Source organism: Lichenostomus cassidix, chromosome 2, assembly GCF_008360975.1.
Source record: "Lichenostomus cassidix isolate B80296 chromosome 2, HeHo_3.0, whole genome shotgun sequence".
Lineage (NCBI taxonomy): Eukaryota > Metazoa > Chordata > Aves > Passeriformes > Meliphagidae > Lichenostomus > Lichenostomus cassidix.
In genome coordinates this window covers 134,131,427-134,153,295 of record NC_139482.1, presented here as the reverse complement: position 1 = coordinate 134,153,295, position 21,869 = coordinate 134,131,427, and the positions used below count along the sequence as shown (strand labels likewise).

Below are 21,869 nucleotides of genomic sequence, written 5' to 3'. Positions count from 1 at the left end.
AAATCCTATAGGCAAAAAGTATGCCAGACAGGACATACATGAAGGAGAAGAAAGGTTGAAACACAGCCAAGTAAAGTCAGCTATTTCAGTTGAAAAAAAGGAAATTTGCCAAACAAGTATATAATTATATTAGTATTACATGTGCTAAAAAAAATTTCAATCTATTTAATTTTTGATATATAACAAATTACTTATGATAATTTCCTCATTTAAAACTTTTGCTCAAAAACACCCCAAAACCGCAGTTTTCTGGAAATTTAATTCTTTCTGAAATTAAATAGTTTAAAGACTACTACAAATTTCTCTGACTCTTAATGTTACTATGGAATTATGGAAATTCTCTGCTTTTCTGCACCTTTCTTCTCAGCTCCATGAAATTTTCATGAGTTACATTTGCATGCAGAAAGAGAATGACTCCTTCCCACATCCGGTAATTAGTCTGGGAAATGTATTGATATAAGAGATGATCTGATTAAGGACCACAGTTGAACTCTATAAATTATTCCTCCTAATTAACCATTATGCATGTTGATAAATGCTTCGTCTGAATTTTGTTTCGAGAGTACATGGCCTGACAAAGGGTTCTTAAAAAAGGCTAGGAAGTCTGTTTTCTGTTGCTGGAGAAAATAGCAGTCACATTAAGGTTTGGCCCTTCTACTGTCGCTTTGAGTCCCAAGCCCACCTACACCTGGAAACCCAAGGCAAGATTGGCTGGAAGCACAGTTAATTTGAAGGGACAGGAGGGACTGTGTGCTGAGAGAGGCTCAAATACTCTGCACCACTTACTGTCCTCCTCTTTCTCCAAGACTTCAGAAAAATTAGCACATTTATGTTCTCCCATCTGCCACTTTGATCTGAGCTGTTGGCAAAGTATTCCTCCACAACAACATAAATTAACAAATTCAACAGAAAACTCCCCTTAATTGTAATTGGGTTTGGAACATCTTATCTTAAACATTACTAAATTAGCTTTGATTTTGATCACCACTTAATTGTGGACAAAAGGAATGGAAAACTTAGAAACAGGGAGTATATGTCAAATGTTCCTCTGCTCTGTCAGGGCTGGTTTTGTTACAAAAACCCACTCCATCATGCTGAAGCAAAGCAACAGCTCTCAACTGCTGAAGCAGAAAAACGAGCCTGAGGTGCAGCTCCACTCACAAGGCAGATCCATGGCTGGGTCACCCAAAACTGCTGAATTTCAGTAGAAAATCTGAGAAAAACAAGTAGAAAAGTCTTTTAGGCTAAAAATGGGATATCTCTTTTAAGCTGTTCTCACTTGCTGCTGAAGAGTGGGAGAAGCCCTAATGCCCTGACAGCATGTTGCCCTTGTGCTGCAGAGGCTGCACAGGCGTTCCCTCCAAGTGGCTGTGGCAGCTCCTCTGCCGCCTTTCTTGATGATGGTAAAGTCCTTCACCCCAAGGATATGTGACAGTCATTGTCATGATGTCAGTTTCTGTCAGATCCAGTTCTGGTACCTCAACAAAAGACATGGACCTGTCAAAGCAAGTCCAGAGGAGGCCACCAAGTTGATTAGAGGGATGGAGCACCTCTCCTATGACAAAAGGCTGAGAGCATTGGGCTTTTTCAGCCTGGAAAAGGAAAGGCTTTGGGTTACCTGCTTGCAGCCTTCGAGTACCTGAAGGGAGCCTATGAGAAGGATGGAGAGGGAGTTTTTACAAGAACATGTAGAGACAGAACAAGGGGAATAGCTTCAAACTGAAACACTGTATGTTTAGATTATTTATTAGGGCAAAAGTCTTTATTGTGAGGGTGATGAGGCATTGGACCAGGTTGCTCAGAGAAGTGGTGGAGGTCCCACCCCTGGAATCATTCAAGGCCAAGCTGGATGGAGCTCTGAGAAATCAGGTCTAGTGAAAGTGTCCGTGTCCATGGAAGGGGGTGGAGCTAGATGGTCTTTCAGATCCCTTCCAACCCAGGTGATTCCATGATTCTGTAAAGGCTGAGAGGGACATGCACATTAGTTCTAGGACATTGGTCTTGAAGTTAATGAATAAGTAGATTGTATAGGTTTGTTGTCTTACCATGAGTGATGGCTCCTGTGGTGTTCTGGAAATCACTTACAACATCTTAATTACATTATCTTACAGATTAGCCATAGGTGTTACCTTATAGCCAATAGTCCTATATTCTATCTTATAGACTAGTCTGTAGGACAAGGATGGCTGGAGAAATGTACTGGAAGGAATTAATTTAATAATGGATGTCCAAGTCAGCCATTCAATGTGCAACACAGGTGTGCATAGGAATACAGTTCTGCCATTCCACACTTACTGCCATAAATCCCATATCCAAAAGCTGACTGACTCTGGAAATCTGCACTTTTACAACACAGTGTAACAATATGCCAGTATTAAAAATATTGACAACTTGCCCCAGATCAAATCTAGTTTTCTTTTCTGGGTTTCTCTTTTCACTGCTCAGGCGGTGCAGTTCTCCCAAGTGGATCAAGATAATGGATAGTGCATTTTTTTCCAGAGGCTAACAGATAGAAGGATGGTGATTAGTATAAAGCTGTAATAGATAAAAGAGTTCAAATCCTCTTGCTTTGTCTGATACATTTCAAATATGCTGCCCTGTGCTAATGAGATGAAAAAGAGGACAAGCTTTCACCCTTCCCTAATTGATCTGATCTGGGTGTAAAAATGAAGCTCTAAAAAAGTTTAACTGGTTTCAGCTGGATCCTACACAACTTACAAAGGACTAGTTCCTCTTAGGCAGATTAGAGCAATATAAATTCTCCTTTATGTCATGACAGTGGCAAGTACTCAGAATCTCTACCACTGGGAAAAGATGTGGAAGGCACTACACGAGCATGCAACAGAGAAAAGAGGGATTCTCTTAGGAGGATTTAAAGACTTACAAAAGATTTGAGTAACTAGATGTGCATAAGAGTAGACTTCATCAGGAAAGTATAGAGTACCATAACCCATGGGTTATTAAAAAGGGCAAACCAATGGAAAATACACTGTATTAAACAATTTTCATTAGAAGCAGGAAGGACATGGTGAACTATAATTTCTCTCATCATGCATGTCTTTTACTGCTTTTGAAAATAACTTAGTTTGCCAGATAGATCCTTACTGTGGGACAGCACCCTCACATTTATAATAGCCTCACATTTTACAATAGTTCACAAAGAAACAGTCAATGGGGAACCCTTTAAAAGTGCATCTTTGACAACAATTTGCAGGTTGTTTTTATATTTTATCTTTCATGAGAAAGTATGAATCCAATGTGTAACTTATAATGGCTGGCACATTGTGCACAACTGGAGGAGTTTCATGTAAATATGTGAACATATTTAAACAAACAATCTAAGACAGGCTTACCACAGTGAATGAAAAAAAGGAAAATCAGTATAATCCCAAGTTAAAACTGGTGTGTGCTCATGCAATATACACCTACTGAGACTTAGTTTAAAAGTGTTTTGAAATATTTCTCTGCTATTTATTTTAATGGAAACTTTCCCAACTGCTGATGGCAGATATCATATGCTTGTGGTGATAAGAAAAATGGCAAATTTTATGTTCCTGTGGAATGTCTTGTTTTAGTTGTATGCAAAGAAACACCATATTGTAAAGCTGGACTGGAAGCCTGTCAGTGAAACAAAAATATGGAAGAAATGTAATTGTTTCCATAATTCCTTATTTGAGTCAAACAAACCTACTCAGACATATAACCCCTGAAAACCTGACAAAGCTGCAGATGTTAAGAGTTTAAACAGTTTGTGGTTCTCTTGATAGCAAACCTTATTAAATGTGAACTGATACAGTTTATGCAAACACACGAAACACAAAATAGTAGGATCTTTTAATTTAACTCTGATAGTAGCTTCCAAATATAATCTGCAAATATTTAACCAGGGACAAAAGGTACTGGTATTTGCAGCATTTGATTAAAAACAAACCAAATAACCTAGTACACTCAATTATAGTATAGTGCTGGCAATGACTGCTGCTCCATCCAATACTTTTTCATAATGTCTGTTACTTTCTCCCATTTTGTGATTGCCCTGAATTTCTCCTCTTATTTTATCAAAACCAGTCCTGAATCAGTTTGGTTTATTTCGTTCTTCAGACCAAGGAAGAAAAGGTAGTATAATTCCTACTAAATCTTGGAATACACTTTCTTTTGTACTAGCAAGTGTTTTCTTTTTCTAAAAATACAACATTTATCCAATGTTAAAGCTTGTTGTAAAATAGAAACTGAACTGGCAACACTGACTAAAACCACATATCCAAACCAATTCCTTTGCATCTGCTTTTATTTCTTGGACTTTTTCAACCTTCCTCAGATTTCAGCTCCATGTACCAAGTAAGCAAGAATTTTGCAAAGATGAAGATTTCAACCTGCAGGAACAGGCAGAACTCATAGGGAAAGTTCTTAGCACAGCACCAACACGAAGCCACTGTGTACAGACAGCTCCAGCACTTATCACAGACAGTTTATTTCCACAGTTATGGTTTGACTGGTATTGCTGACCAGTAGCCAGGCTGTTCCTGATGCTGTCACACTATCACACTGAGGGGCAGCAGGTTACCAACTTTGTGTCTGGATGATCTTTACTTATGTGTGTGAGGAAAGAGTCACCTTCAGAATGGAGGTGAAACTGAGCCCCAGTAACCTGAGGCCATGAGAAGGAGGTGTTCCAGCTCCAGAGCTAACCATGACCAGTCCCCATGCACACAGCTGGCTGAAGAGAGGCAGCCGAAAAACAGCTGTGCCACAAGTAAAGCAGTCCCACAACATTGGGAATGTTGTTCCCAAGGGAAGATGGGTGATCATGGCAAGCACATGGTGGAGACTAGTCTGTGAAGCAGAGGGAAAATTTAGACCTGAGACAGAATTCCTCCTTAAGTCAGCAGTGCATGTACTCATCACGCTCAACATACCAGGACATAAATCCTTTAGCCACCTCATAGAAAACCAGAAAAAGATTTTTTCCAAACAACTGCATTTCAGATATTAACTCTAGCCTCTTGCTTTTCTGCTTTGTTCTCCTCCAGTCAATTAAACAAAGAGATGTAGAAAAACCAAGGAGAGAAATATGAGCAGCTGAAAAAGAAAAGGGCTGTCATGATTGTACAATAGGTTGCTGGTATTTACAAAATTCTGTGTATTCAGGTTCAATATTTTCCATATGAAGATCATCACTTAGTATTAATGCTGAAGCCATAAGGAGGATAGGGCCCCTCTTCCAATAAATAATTTGCAGATACAAGGAAAAGTAGAATCCCTGCCCTGAGGATCTTGGAAATAATATCCTGCTTGTATAAGTTGAAATAGAAATGTGTTTATTTTTACTACAGTAAGTGCTTAAGACACAATAACTAAACCAAAACTATTATTTCAAAAGGATTTAGAAAAATATTTTAATTATCTCAATGTTTATAGAATTGAAAAAGCAGGAACTACTAATAATGACAGTCTCAAATACTTGTATTTTTTCTTTGGAAAATCCAGAGACTGGTGTAATGATATGGACTTGTAAAAAAGAAAGCACTTGGACAGATGAGCTCTTCCATTACAGCATTTGGCCTAGAGGAGTGCAAACAAACCAGCATTCTCTTCAGGGCAATTTACACCTATTGGTCTCCAGAAATTTATATTGTTGAGGAACTTTGGGAGTTTTACTATGCCAAGACAGAAAACACTACATGTTATTTATGAGATCAGCAAAGAAACAGTAACCACATAAAAGAGTATATAATATTTTACTCAGGTTATGTAGGAATACAGAATATAAAAAGTAACACGAAGAAAGAGTAAGATCCGGAAAGTGAGTATTGTGGGAACACACATACTCTTTTCAGATAATTTTTATCAATATGAATGCTGAGAAGCATCCATCCTTCATTGCCTGTCAATATAGGCTACATATGGCTCTGGAGAAATGCTATCACATTGTCTGATTCTCTTACTCACAGAATATCTGTGGCATTCACAGAATGAGGACCTACAGTAGTTACTTAAGAATAAAAAGTTCCTAAGTTACTACTTCCCCCTCCCTGCCATCCCCCATAACAAAGACCAGCAGGAATAAAGCACATTGAGGAAGGGATTCAAGATAAGTGCCAATTCATTGAAAAAAAAAAAAAAAGGAAAAAGAAAAGAAAGATGTGCAATTATTTCATAGAACAATTTAGGCTGAAAAAGACCTTGAAAAAGATTGTATGTACAGACTGGGGAGCAAGACTGAAAAGCAGCATCAAGGGTCCTGGATGATGGAAAGTTGGATATGAGTTAGTAGTGCCCTGGCAGCCAGGAGAGCCAACTGTGTCCTGGAGGGCATCAGGCACAGCATCACCAGCTGGGCAAGGGAGGGGATTGTCCTGCTCTGCTCTGCTCTGCTCTGGAGCAGCCTCACCTGGAGTACTGGGGGCACTTATGGGTGCCACAATAAAACACAAATACAAAACTATTAGAGTGTCCAAAGGAGAGCAACAAAGATGGTGAAGGGCCTTGAGGGGAAGCTGTGCGGGGAGCAGCTGAGGTCACCTGGTCTAATCAGCCTGGAGGTGATACCTTATGGAAATCTACAACTTCCTTGTGAGGGGAAGAGGAGGGGCAGACACTGATCTCTCTGTGGTGATCCGGGACAGGACTAAAGCAAATGGCCTGAAGCTGTGTCAGAGAAGGTTTAGGTTGGATATTAGAAAAAGGTTCTTCACCCAGAGGGTGGTTGGGCACTGGAACAGCCCCCAGGGAAGTGGGCACAGCACCAAGGCTGAAAGAGCTCAAGAAGTTTTCGGACAATGCTCTCAGGCACATGGTGTGACTCTTGGGGATGGGGCTGTGTAGGGACTTGGACTCAAAGATCCTTGTGGGTCCCTTCCAACTGAGCATGTTCTGTGATTCTGTGATTCTAGCCTTTGACCAGTCACCACCTTGTCAACTAGACCATGACACTAAGTACCACAACCAGTTGTTTCTTGAACACCTCTAAGGATGGTGACTCTACCATCTACGTTTTTGTGAACCCCCTTGCAATGCCTGACAGCCTCTTCTGTGAAAAAATTCTTCCTGATGTCCAACCTGAATTTCCCCTGGCACTGCTTGAGGCAATTTCCTCTTGTCTCATTGCTAGTTGCCTGAGAGAAGAGCAAAATATTTGGAAAATGCTGCAATATTGACAGCACAGAATAGCAAGTGTGAGATGAGTATGAAGTGGAGGCAGGACCATCCCATGAAGGGAGGTACTCCCTCCTCAGAAGTGGTCCTTGGGCTCCCTCCTTTCCTAGCTGAGCTCCTCTACTGCTGCAAGCAGTACCAGAGTCTTGCATCCATGGGATTTGCTCCCATGCCTGTCATTCGGGGCCTTTGCTGGATCACCCATCCCATGGAGGAGCTACAGCACAGATACCATAAAACAGCTAAATGAAAAAGAGGAAAAGACCCAGAAGAGAAAGGAGAGGAAATCACTGTTTTAATCTACACCACATGTACAACATGGCTGAGCTACAAGCTCTAGGGAGTCATAACTCTGAATGTCCTGACTTAAGTGTGTTTAAAATCTGAACTGTTGCATTACAACATGGGGTGGGTTTTTATGCATTTAATTTAATTTTTTTCTTTGGGGAAAAAGAAAGTATGCTTTACCGTACAGTCAAAGAAACCACATGACGGACAGTCAAATAAATATCATCCTCACATTTATTTGCATGATTAAGCCATCAGACAGTCAAGTAAATGGAATGGAGTGCATTTATTTGAATAACCTCCAAGGTATTTTTGGGCACATAAATAAAATAGGTACAGCAAGTCATGGCCCTTAATTTTCCCGTTGTTTAAAACGGTGCAACTCTAGAATAACTCCTCTGAAACAAAGGTAAAATCAATGTAAGAACAAACTAATATACATCTGAAAACTTCTCTGCTTTTCCCATCTTCCTCCTATACAAAGAAGCTTTTAATTAAAAGGATTTTAATTAGGTATGAAGGGCTACATACAAGTATGTGTCTAGACAAGGTTCAGTGCTGTAGTGGTTAACCAGATACTAAACACAAGATAGACAGTACAGTGCCCATACATTCTTGCTCTGTAAGAAGATCAGGAAGCTTTTCTCATAACTCCAAGACATTCTCTTCTTCTAAAGCATGTGACATCTGCATTGTGTGCCATGGTTTCCACATCAACAGAAGACCAAGAGGACAGCATTGGTAGAGCAGAACACTCAGTGGGGAATACTTGAAATCCACAGTACTCACATTTAAAGGATTTTTTCCCTGATTTTATCTTGGGGGTATTTTTAGAGACTTCTAGACTAACTCTAGATTGGTGGCTGGAGTACATTAAATTTGTTCTGGGAGTCTGTATTCCAGTTTAGTTTCATCCAAAGGCATCTAGCCTATATGTGCCAAAACCATCCCACAATGAGAAGCAAAGCACAGCCAGCAGGGACAGTTGGGAGAGTCATTTCCAAGTACACTCCTTATTTACACTGAAATATGAACATTGGCACACACTGTGAAGGAGAGGAAAGATAAATTAAGCTGATAAACTATGCTTTCTGTATTCTTCTCAAAGTAAAAGAATAAGCCCTAGAAAAAGTACCCAGTTCTCACTACTCTCATGGTGAGGACACATTAATGCATCTACAGCTGAGAAGCTTCAAGACAAAATTTTGGAAATGCTTCCAAGGAAGTGTGTATGAATTCAGACATTACTTATAGTCCTTTATGACTCAGACACTAGTAAGATGCTTAGTCATGAGTCCTGTGCTTGGAGATGACCAAAAACATTTTAGTATCCAGAAACATCCAAATACCAAATGAATCCTATTTTCCCATCCCAAACAATAGTTTCATTCAACAATGGTGAGAAACATGAACTGAGTTTTGTTTTAAATCAATAGTGAAGGCAGTTCAATACAGTATTACAAATCACAAAATTGGAAAAAGTGTGAAAATGACCCAAAGTGATGATTATAAAGCAAAGTAATATTATCAAAAAGTTGTATCAAACTAAGGAAAATGTTCTTTAAGTTTCTTGTGCTGCCCTTAGCCATATTTTCCTTGTGGGTAGGCTCATGATCAAGGCCATGAAAACAGCAAAGGTCATAATTTGCAGACCTGGTGAAAGTGGGTGATTTACACTGGAAGCACTAACAGCCCCAGAAAACTGGTGCAGGATCTGGGCATTCTGGTTTGTATCCTGCAATACACCAGTATGACATCATATCTTTCAGCAGATGAACCACATCACACCAAGACCTCAGTGGACATGTCCACATTGTGCTTAGCTCCTCGACAATCTCCCAGGTAAAGGTCAGCTGGCTACCCAACTCTCCAGTTTTCCTTTGAAGGAAATCAGTTAGTTCTGTTCACATCAAAGCACGACGGCAGCTCTGTTAATAGCTCATTAGGAACTCTTCCCTAAAGACAGCACGGACCACCCCGAACTCTGTGGGTCCTGCTCAGTGTAGTCTTCCAACACTATTGCAAATAAATCCACATTCCTTTCTCTCACACCCCAGAGCCTGCAGCACATACCTTAAGATTCATATAATGAAATCTCAACTCCAGAAGACTGAAACACAACCCACATGTTACACTTTGATCGGAAAAACACATAAAAAATAGCAACTCATAAGGCCACTCTGTGAAGCTCAGAAAAGTCATACACTATGGATGTGACCAGTCTGCTCCAGAGCACAGCAGCCCTGTAAAACACGGATGTTACCATCCTGCATCAGATGGTCTCTGGGCCAGGCATCTCTGTCTTCAGCAGACACATTTAACAGCATAAATGTACTGGGTGAATCCTAGTTTCTTTACAGGAAACTCCTGGATACCTGAAAAGTTAACTGAGGAGAGCTTGATGGATTATGCCTGTTTTGGATCTGATGTCAGTGGAGAACAGTGAAAAGTGTTTGGTGGTTATATCACCAGGTGCACCAGTGCAAAGAACGGACAGCAGAGTCACTTCCAGAAATGGTAGCACAGCTTCCCAGAGAAGCAAGAGACATGATTGTCAATGGACTATTTCTGCAGCCCTTGACCTTGAAGACTATAAAGAGGAACTCCCATTTAGGTCTCCTATGGAGAGGTGATATGTCAAGTCTAGCAAGCCAAGCAAGATGGCAGGACAGAGAGACCAGTGCCAGGTGGCTATAAATTTTCACCTGTGGTACCAGGGTACCAGCCTGGAATCCTGTGAATACAGGGTGAGAAATACTGCATTCCCATAAAAAGTGCTTGCACCCATCATGTTCAACTGGCATCTTCTGGGTGACCTGTTAGATATTTCAACTTCAACAGAATAAATGGTTTAGTAAAGAGATTTAATCAAATATTTATATGTGTATTCCCACTGAGGACTAATCTAGATTAAAACCATTATAATTAACAATAAAATTTTAATCTTGAAATGAGTGGAACTTCAGCCTGAGTAAGGATGTACTCCAAGCTGCACTGCCATGCACTTTCACAGATTAAAAGTGGCAGATGCTCTGAAAATAAGAATGCTTTCTGGCAAGAAAGGAAACTAAACTATGTTGAAAATATCTAAAGCAACACATTTTATCTGAGTAACAAACCTTAATTACTCTATCACATTACCAGAAGATATTTCATTAATGTCTCTGAAACAAATTGTATCAGTCATCCAAAAAAAGTTTTAATGATCAATCTAAACTGGAAGGGAACAAAGTTATAACTTCTTAGTATTCCCTGTAACAACTCAGAATATGATCTGCCAGTGATCACATGAACACATGAACAGTGAGTTTGACATACAGGCTGCTGCTTTGAAAGCGTCTGAGATTCAGTAGACATTGATTCATGTGCAGTTTTAAAAACCCATTCGCAGCTTCTTGCTGAAGAAGCAAAAATTCAGTTGCCAAGATGAAAAGGCAAGGGAGAGCCAAATGCAAAAAGAACAAGAAAAACTTTTGGTACAAAAACTTTAAAACCCAATATTATTGTTCACTACAAAATTAAGGCTTGATGTAGCCAGTATATGTACGTTGTTTAACTTTACTAGCATGAACTTGCAATCAGCTGAGCAGATTCCCTGTGGCAAGCTGAGAGTGAGCTTTGCTCAGTGGGGCACTGACTTGAGTCTCTCTCCTTTAGTATCAATTTTCATGAAGTGTGTAAGACTTTAATAGTTTTGGGACCTCTAATCCTCAGTCAAATTTGGTTAAAATTGGCTGCCAGTTCAGAAATTATTAGAGGACTCTTAGATGAGCACATGAATGGATGGAAGAATAGAAGAGGACTAGAATCAAATAATTTCTTTCCTTATAGAGTTTAAAATAAAAGGGGCACATTGAAAGTAGGCTGTGAATCAAGGAAAAGGTTCATACTGATGTTCCTCTTTGATTATCAAGAGTCTTCCAAAGATGATGGTGGAAATGTCATCTTCTGAAACCTTTCAAATGTCACTTGTCAAAATATCTGTGAATATATAATAAATTACCCCATAGTAAAAGCATTTTTACAGTGAATAATTAAATATTTCAGTAGAATTGATAAACTATATAAAAAAATATTCTTTGCCATATTTTTCTTCAGGTGACCAAACAGACATGCATAAGTAACATACAGAAATTTATAAAGGTATGAAACTGTTTTTAAATTAAAATCTCCTTCACTAAGTCTTCTTAAGATATGAAAAAATATCACTGCATAAGAAAGGAAATCCATAAGGCATAAAAAAATTACATTATAGATGCTAGACAAAAAAAATCTGTCACTACTGGGCTACATACTAAGCCATTATTTCAGAGAAGTACAATGAAAATAATTGGATTTACTTGATATTTGTGTCTGAATGACTCATCTTTAAAGTCAGCCTGGGTGTCTCATTCTGTACCCTTTGTCATTAATCACTCTGAGGAAAAACAATCTTAACTATCTTCTCAAAGCACAGATAGCTTTATAGAAAAAAACACACCCTGGCAGTTAGTAGCAATCTCTTTACTTGTACAGCTATCCTCCTGTGTTCATTGTATGACATTTAAAAAAAAAAAATACTCAGGCTATTTACTTAGTCTCTCTGTCAGTATTTAACCAACTATTTTCCTTATGAAAAATCCAGTTCAAATTAATTTCTCCTTGGCATCCTTATTGTTAAACATTATCTTTGCAGAAATACCTCACCTAAGAATAGGAGTTGTATTTTATTTCACAGACCTAACTGTAGCAGCCTTCAACTGATCTGAGCCCCACAGCACTCATGGACATATGGTGATGAGATCTGGTAATGTAAATGCAACATTCATTACAGGGTCACTGGCTGGAAGGTGGTGTTAAGATTCTGGGATCAAAAAAGCTAAAGTATGATCATGTAGTTTATTGCAAAAAGACTCAGAAACATGCACTGCACACCCATAGAGCCATACATCCTGTTTATATTCAGCAAATATTACCTCTCTTTAAAAAGAAAGGCAAAAAAAAGCTCTTGAATGTCATATTCACATATCAATTCTGATTTTCGCTTTTTATTTTTTTTATTGAGCTTTTTATTAACAGCAAGAGCAGAAAGACAAAGCAGGGAATAATACAGCAAAATAAAGGAAATCTCAGCTGACAGCTCACTGGTAAGCGAGTGAGGACATTTGCACTTTCAGCAAAATGCTAGATTGCAGTACAAGGATGTGGGGTTTCTATGTGCTCACTTTAGTAGTAGCTACAGGTAGGACAGGTACTACTGCATTCCTTAAATTAATGGAGTAGCTGAAAGATCAAAATTAAAAGTCTAAAATTGCCCTTAAATTCTTATCAGAAGATATCCAATTAAAAAGTTTGTCTTTTGAAATATAAACATCCTATTGAGGTCCTACCGAAGTCAATGGGCACCACATATTTTAAGCATCTTTAAAAGTAATTGGAAAATTATATGCCAAGCACAGATCCACAAGGCAGAAGTCTAATCCTGGTCAAGTCAGTGGTAACCTCCAGCCTTCAAACCTTCCCATTGATGGGAACATAGTCAAGATTTCACCAGCAGTTCAAAAGGGGTTTCACAAGTTATTGGAGCCACATCTTTCTGGGCTGAGCAAGCTCTAAATTCCAAAACGTTGGTTTGATTTTAAAGCTTGACAGAAAGCTGTGTGAAAACACAGAAACTGTCACTGAGAAAACAACAGAAAGGCTCCACCTGAGCTCCCTGTACAGGCGTGCTTCTCCCGTGTCTGCCTGCAGGGGACAGGCACCAGGGTCAATGTGCTTTTGGACAGACAGCAAGGGATTTCCTCCTCTCCTGGCAGCCTCTCATAAGAGCTATCAACTGATGAATGGATGACAGAAGGAATCCTGCTCGTGAACCATGCCAGACTTCTGACAACAATGTTTAACTACTCATGTAAAGAAAAGTTTAAGGAATATGGATATTTAGTTGCAATACATTGTAATGAATCTTCCCATCCATACTGCCTAAAGGACCACTAAAAAGATTTCTTTTTTAGAGCAGACTATGGAAATACACCAAAGTTTCCAATTTTTCTATGCACATTTGGCAGACTGAGTTATGCGACTTGCAGTCTAAGACCCCAGAGAACTGCTTGGTTTTGCAACTCTTCCCTTAGGAAAAACTCACAGCAGCATCACAGATTTTTCTCTTTCTAATTTCAGTCCTGCATGAATGTACTGACATGAGGAACATTCAGAATAATCAAGATCTGCAGTACCAAGCCACAGGGGACACATGGATGATAGCAGAAAAACTGGAATGATTACTGATGCCTTCTTTGAACAATACAATGTAAAATGAAATCTAGATTAAAACAAAGGGGAAAATGAGACAACTTTACTTACAAACAGTATTAAAATCTGCCATTTCAGCCACATATCCTGCATGTCTTTAGTTGCCCAGTTATGGTTAAAACATTTTTACATGCATTCTCTGCACATCAGTGAAATAAATTACTCAACATACTCATTATTTAGTTACCATTCCATGACATGAATAATTCTAAAGCTAAGATCCTAAGAACTACTTCCTCCAGTTTAAAGGCAAAATTCTGATTGGCATGCAGAAAGATCTGACATTAGCCAATGGGGGAAGCTATCAGTCACTTGACTTTTTGTCCGACTGAAAAAATTACCCAAGCTACAGTGAAAGTTGCTTTAATATCAATACACCTGCAGTGAATTTTTTCTCCTCCTTGCTCAACGTAATATCAGAAAAAGCATGTCTAAAAATCTGTCTCTTTTGAGAGAAGTTAGACTTCCAGTGTAAAACTCAGAATGCTGACACATTAAGCAGGGTTTCAGAGATGGCCACTACTTCCCAAGCTTAGGTCCCAAGATTTGGCTGACATTCATCTGGTGTTCTTTCATTGCTAAAACACAACATGATGATTGTGCCAACAACCTTATTAATGGCCAGAGTGATTAGAATACTTACAACTCAGAAGAAATGGGCAAGCTGAAACCTGATCCAAGACTGTTCTTCCATATTTCCATGGGTAAGTAGCATCTACACTGAAGCACATAAGAGATATTTTGCTATTTGCCCCAAGTTCAAAGTCACATTGCTACAATCACTGAGGAGAGTGCAGGTTTTAATTTGGCTTTGGAAAAGATTAGCCTATTCCAGAATATATAATGGCCTGAGAAAAAGAAATATGCCACCTCTGAATATGTGTAACAAGTAAACACAAAGAGCTTTCAAAACTAGAGGAAAAATAAATCTGCAAGATGCTTCAGGTCATTTCTGTAAGATACCTGCTCTAAGCCCTGTGCTAAACAGCTGGAATTCTCTAGGAGACAAGATGCTCATCCCCCTGATGATCATACAGTCTAGATCTATTGCATTACCTCTGAGCTCTAAAAGGCTTTCTGCAATACTGGCAAGTGCTTCCTATGCAAAATATTTCTGATGTTCTACAAGGAATTTCTAAACACTGTGAATTTCTAAATCAACAGTTTGGGTTGTTATAATCAGTCAGACTGAACTTCTATTTAGTATGTTTGCTTTCAGTGGCAAGATTGTATCTAAGGAACATTAGAGCAAAATTTTATCAATCAATAAAATGCTTAAAAAAGTATGGTCACAGAATTACACTTCTAGCATGATCAGGGCAAAAAAGTATTTCCTATGTTAATTTCCTTTTGCAATCCCTTTCTCTCAACTTACAAGAAAAATACTTTTTTTACATTACTTGAAATACATCAGGATCATTTTAATCCTTAATTAACATATCCTGAATTCAGCTATTCCTTGTTTGTAACAGATACAAAGATCTGCAGAAACAGAAGGACTTTCCTTTGTATAATTTTCTTTGTCAATGAAAACTATTACACTTGAGCCCATGGATTTAAATGTGCATTAATCCATCTTGTTCACACTAGTTCAGTGAGTAGTTCCATTACAACTAATGAGGCAGATAATATCTTGATTCAGATGCTACAACTCTCTTTTAATGTCAGCATAACTAATGTAAATATTATTATATATGCGCTATGAGCAGTGAAACCAAAATACAAATACACTGAGCTGTATTCCAAGCTACTTTGAACTTTGATGATTAAAACCTAGAAAAGTTAATTTTATTTTAGTGAACTGAGGTGACTTGCTGTTTATAAGGCAGCCTGTTTAATAATCCCTTACATCCAAGCCTGCAGTTTTAGGAATTGCCCAAGCAGTATTTAATTATGGTTCTGTTTGCAAGCCTTAAAAGTATACTGATTTATGAAGGGACAGAATAGCTAGTAATATGCATGCAAATATGAAGATACCTTGTAAGGCATCCCATTGGTGTTTTATAGTTTGCCAGCTAAGGGTTATTGTAAACTCTGGAACCCTACACTCTATGAAATGTTCTGCTGAGTTGTTTCACATGAGTTTCTGTTCTCAAGCAGGCAGCCAGTCACCCTATTGGCTTTTCTATGAAAAACAGATATTGCTTCCATTTATGTCAACATTTATGTCAATCAGCTTGAACATTTCCATTAAGGGATATTATTAAATTTTGTACCTACATAAACAGTCCAATGTTTCAAAATCTATACCCTTTTATCCTCAGGCAGGACAGAGCAACACACAGATGAAAAGAAATTTTAACTTCCAGAACAGAAATACCTAGAGCCAGACAGTTTTTGTCCAAGCTCAGAGTTTACAGCTATTGAGTGCATTTTCATTTTATTTGTAGTAACAGCTGTGATTTCTACACATATTTTGCCAATCAAAGGACAAGCATTTTCCTCTCAGTAACTAATCATGCCTCCAAGGGCCTGCATTAGCAACATAGACATCCTTTTAAGGGAATAGAAAACACTATCTTTGCTATAGTCTTGACCTAAACCCAAAAGAGCAAGGCCCTCAGGGTCAGGATTTCAAGCAGCACTGCCCATACCTTTCCCCTCAGTCATGTATTAGATCATTACTTCACCACTATGGGAAAAGAAGTATGAAAAAGTTCACTTCTACTTCATATTTCACATGAGTTCAGCAGTTCCTAAAGTCTGATACATACAAAGGTATTGTTGCAGACTGATTATAGGCTGGTTGCCAGAAAGATCAAGTAAAGTATTTTAAGCTTCATCAACCATATGAATATGCCTTGTCTTTTTAGAGGATATATTTTTTCCTGAGGATTTTCAACATTTTAAAGCTCTACTATTAAGTAGATTTTTTAATAATTTTAGATAAATTTAGGATGACTGAGACTCAGCCCAGAAGTCCACAAAACTGACAGTAATTGTCCAACAGTGCTTGTTGTGGTGGCTATGGCACATCTGAGTGCCCCAACCCCATGGGAGGGAGATGGGGATGGGTCCTGGGCATGGTACACTCACAGGACCCCCTGCTCTCCAGGCCACTTGGAATGCAAGGACAGTGACAAGATGTGACAGCCACTCCTCTCCTCCTCCCCCGGTTCCAAATATGGTTTTAATTCTAGAATGTTCTCCTTTGTTTGTGTTAAAGCAGATATTTGGTTGGAGTTCTTATTATGGTATTGTTATTTCTTTGGTCATATATGTTGTCGCTCAAAAATCCCCCTTTCCCTATTTTCTCCCCAAACCTCCTCCTTCCCTTTCCCCTCCCCCTATAAATATTGTTGTGCAGAAGGGCTCGGGGCCATTTTGTCGATGCCCCGAGACCCCTCCAACTCCCCTGACCCCTTACCCTAATAAACCCTCCTTGGAGCACCGACAATCTGGACTGCATCTCCTGTTTTGCTTCGCCGACCTGCTGACAGCACCTGCGCTCCCTCGGGGCCCCGCCCTCTCCCGCAGTCTCTCCCTTCTCCGAACTCCGGGGTGGTGGGGCACCCACGGATGGAACCTACACAAGTGCTAAGTTCTTGGATGTTCAATTTCTTTACCTTGTGTGGCTATATATTCATAGAATGGGTAAGCTTGGAAGGGAACCCAGTGGGTCGTCTGGTGCAACCTTCCTGCTCAAGCACGGTCATATTAGAGTACATGGCATAGGATTATGTCCAGATGGTTCTTAAGGGAGAATCCACAACCTCTCTAGGCAATCTGTTCCAGCACATGGTTGTTGCACAGTAAAGAACATCTTCCTCATGTTCAGGTGGAACTCCCTGTGCATCAGTTTCTGCCCATTGCATCTTGTCTATTGCCTGGCACCACTGAGAAGAGCTTGGATCCATCCTCTGCCAACCTTCCTTCAGACGCTTGTAGACATTTATGATGTCCCAGTCAGTCACCTCTTCCTGTGGCTGAACAGCCTCCATTACCTAGCCTTTCCTCATAGGAGAGATGCTCCAGATTCTTAATCACCTTTGCAGCCCTCAGCTGCACCAGCTCCAGGAGCCCCAATGTCTCTCCTGTAATGAGGAGCCCAGAACTGGACACAATACTCCAGATGAAGCCTCACTAGGGCTGAGCAGAGGGGTACATTTTCAACTGTAGATACATTATATAGAAATTATTAATAAATGTTTAAGGTTTGTTGCACACTTGATTAGCTGCAATCAAATATTTCTTTTAAAGAAAAAGCTGATTTTGTCTTTATCTCAGAATTGAACACCAACAGCCCCCACCTGCCCCCTCAATGCTCATATATCTTGCAATAGTATATTCAAGTCCTCCCTATCTACTTGTATTTGTTTTCTGTTGGACAAGAGAAATATTGCTCTACATTTTGCCACTAGTTACATGCCTGACAGTCTGATGTAACTGTAGCTCTACTTGGCTGCCAGGAAATCCTGCTGAAAATCAAGTCTCTTGTTCTCTGGCAGATGAACAAACAGCTTCAGGAGTTGTCTTCAGTCCCTGGAATTAGTGCAGAAGATTTTTTCCCTTCTGGTGTCTCTACCCTACTTTTAAACTGATTTGACCTGCTGGTTACAACGGGACTAACGGGGTCCCTGTGGCATGACAGCAGAAGCCTTACTTCTTCAGTAAGCCAGGTTACAAACCGACTCACACGTGACCTCAGAAATTACTACATGTGACCTAATGACTGTTGCATGCAAGCAAAAGTGTCCATCTAGGCAGTTTAACCAAGGTTTTACCAGATCATGCTCATAGGAGGCAAAATGAGGTAGCTCTAAGTTTTAACAATCCTCCTATCTTAGTAGCTCATGATTTTCACTATTTTAAATTCTCTAAAGTCAGTGAAGCCCACCCCAAAAAGCTCCACAATGGCCTGCTAGTTGAAAGCTCCAACAAGAAATAATTCTCTTTCAAGTCTTTCCTATACACACCTGAAGGAAAAATGCGATGAATTGAACAAAATGTTTATTCTGTGTCCAGTGCCAATGAAATTGGAAAATTGTGAATTTCCCCGAAAATAGAAAAATGTCCTGAAAACATTCTAAATTTTAGGTAGAAAAATGGAAATTTAAAATACTATAATAAAGCATACAGCATAATCAAAAACAGCCCTTTAAAGAAAGCCCCCAAGTCCTCTAGAGAAAAATATATATTAGGTGCATGATGACATTCACCAAAAGTATTTCTCCAAAATGTGTGATCTGAGTGAAATGTTAGGAAAAAACTGCAGTTTTTACTATTTCACAGCAACTTCAGAGCACACAAACAGCACAGGATCAGTGCCACAGGCTGTATGCTCTTTAGCAAAGACTTCGTTAACAATATCTTCAGAGGAGGTGCTGGCATACCCATCTATTTCAGTCCCTGAAAAGTCTCCCTGTAACTTCCAACAGTGCTGGGCACTGTTACATATGAATTATATTTCCCTTGTAGACTGATTTGCATTTTATTGCCCAATTTAAATAATATCAAAACTGCTAAGAGGCACAAAATTTCCCAGAACTTATGTCCTGCCTTGCCTTCATTCCCCAAAAGCAATCCTGAGAAGAGGCATACAAATGTAATAAACTAGATTTTGGCAAGTTTTTCCCACCAATTAAATGTTTATCTGTTAAAGTAAAACAAGTCTGTTTGATCAGAACTGAAGTTTGGAAACATTGCTGGGAAGCTAGCTTCTAAAAGGTCTAGTGCAGACACACCAACACAGTTTCGTAATAACTGCTAATTTATTGCCCATCACAAGTTTTTCTTGGAGGAACACAGAGGAAAAAAACTTGCAAGTCAGTTATATTTTTACTCAAGTATCAGTGAGTCTTAGGAATAACCCTTACCCGATGAGCAGTATGTGATGCAACACATGCACTTCAGGAATGGCCATCCATGTGCACAGCCTCCCCCATTCCACCTACTGCTGCATTTGGCATCAAGACAAAACAGGTTATTGGCAAAGGTAGAAGTTCAACAGGAAACCACAGCCTCTCTAGAGAGCAGCCCCTAGAAACAAGTGCATAGGCACTGGTCATCCACAGCAGCAAACACAAAGCGTAGAGCACACCTGCGTTAAGCAGATGCAAACCTCTTCCCATGCATGGACACAAAAACCTTCCAAATCCTTCCCCTACTTGTCCTGTTTTGTTTAGGGAACTCATCCTTCTCTTAGCAGACAAAATGTAAACATAGAGCTCTATTCATACATGATCACAAAAAAGTTTACTGTTAAGACTAATACCTTAATGCATAACCCCTCACTAGTTTAATTACACAAAGAAAACAGTGAGTATCTTTTGCTCTCTTACATAACTATACATGCATAAAAATATAAAGTATTTTTAACCTACTTGATGACTGCTACACTTTACTGAAAGTGTATGCCATTGCTTTTAGATGGAGCTGTGCTCACACCATTTGAAATGTAATGTAAAAATATTATTGCTGTAGTTGTGCTGTGCTTCCTGACCAAATTTGCTTGAACTGCAATGCATCACAAGATTTCCCTCCACTCCTCTAGGGATACATATTCAATATCTTGGGAACACACTGCCATAAGCAATAGCTCTTTTCAATATCCATATACAAGAATACACTCCAGAGTTTTCATTATCTGGATTTGTTCCCAGAGTAGTTTCAGGAAATTTTTAGGCCTTTCTATATAAGTAAGCTTTTCTAAAATACTCTTTGGGAATAAACTCTAGAAGCAGATGGATTGCAAACACTGGATCCCAGCAGGAAACAGATTATTAGCAAAGTCAGCATTTGCACACTTGTTCATCCTTAGGACTTTTGGTTAAAAACTGATGACTTGTTCGTAAAAAAATTACATCATCCATCTTGGTCTTCTGAACAGTCTCTTAGTTACATCTGTATCCAACTGCCCAACACCTTCATTCTTATCTTCATGGTGTTTCCAGAGTTTGTGCTACTGATGCAACGCTCTGCCTTGTTTGATTATATAAAGAATTACACTTGACATCACCTTCCTGTCCATGTCAGAACAAAAAGAATCAAAATGATTCTCGAACAAAAATGTATCTCATCCTTTTTTTCTGGAAAAAGAAACTGCCCTCAGAGATGCAGTGAGTGGGCTATTGGAGAAAATTAAGTGGCAAAACAGAGAAGTCAGTGATCTATCAAAAGGCTTATTAATTCCAGTTCCCTTGGGAACTGTTCCATGTTTTGCTTGACATTACAAAAGATTGATAGGTGTGAATTATGCTCTACTGGAGGTGATTATGGAAGCATATTAAAAAGCAGTACCACTTCAATTGGATTTCCCACATCCTGCCCACTGAATCAAGTCTTCTTCCATTTCACATACAACATTTATCAAAACTTTTCAACACTGAAAAAAAGGGATGAAAAATATTAACAGGAAACTGAACTGGCCAATATTTGGTGAATAGGTCCTTGATTCTTAAATATTTCTAAAAGACTGAGACAATAAGTGATTTTTTAATGTATTTAATACATTAAAATAGAATATTTATTTACTTTATCAAACTTAAACTTATTCTGCAACTACAGTAAATTTGTATTTACATCTGACATAACTATGGATCAAAACTTACATGGAAATATTTGCTTGAACATAACTGCACTTGCAAGCATTCTCTCCCACTAACAGTCAAACTTTAATTTCAATCTATTCTGACACAAACCATTGATGTACAGCTAAACAACTTGGCAGGCAGGAAAAGCAGAATTTCAACAACTCTTCAAGTTATTGTTGTCTCAGCACAAAAAAGCCCGTACTTACTTTATGAAAAATATTACCAATCTCTAGGGTGTATAAAACAAATTGGTTTAAATGCAGCAGTTTAGGCTCATATTTAAAACATGTGGAGATTAATTTCTTTCTTTTTAAAGGTAAAATGAGTTAATTCTGCCCAACACTTAGAGAAAAAGTTCTAATGTTCTTAAGCACACCATAAAAACCCCCAGGCCCCAAAGTCATCTTTTAGTAACAATGTAGGTTATCATGTGAAACACTAAACACCTAATAATTAAAATTTATGTACTAGATTCTTTTTTGCAAACTTTAAGGTATAAGCAAGAAATTTAATTTCTACTTTCATTCTAAATAAGCCCTTTTCATAAATCAGCACTATTTTTAGGATACAATCATCCAGTTTGATCTGATATCAAAAGTGTCA

At 38.8% G+C, this 21,869-nt stretch overlaps 1 long non-coding RNA gene across 1 annotated transcript; it reads right to left on the bottom strand.

The window, feature by feature from the left end:
• Nucleotides 1-1,709: 1,709 nt before the first annotated feature.
• On the bottom strand, nucleotides 1,710-21,127 carry LOC146442335 (uncharacterized). Its single transcript, XR_014850233.1, has 2 exons — nucleotides 19,551-21,127; nucleotides 1,710-1,963 (listed from the first exon to the last, which is right to left on the bottom strand). It is a non-coding gene; the product is annotated as an uncharacterized LOC146442335 (long non-coding RNA).
• Between the last annotated feature and the right edge of the window lie 742 nt (nucleotides 21,128-21,869).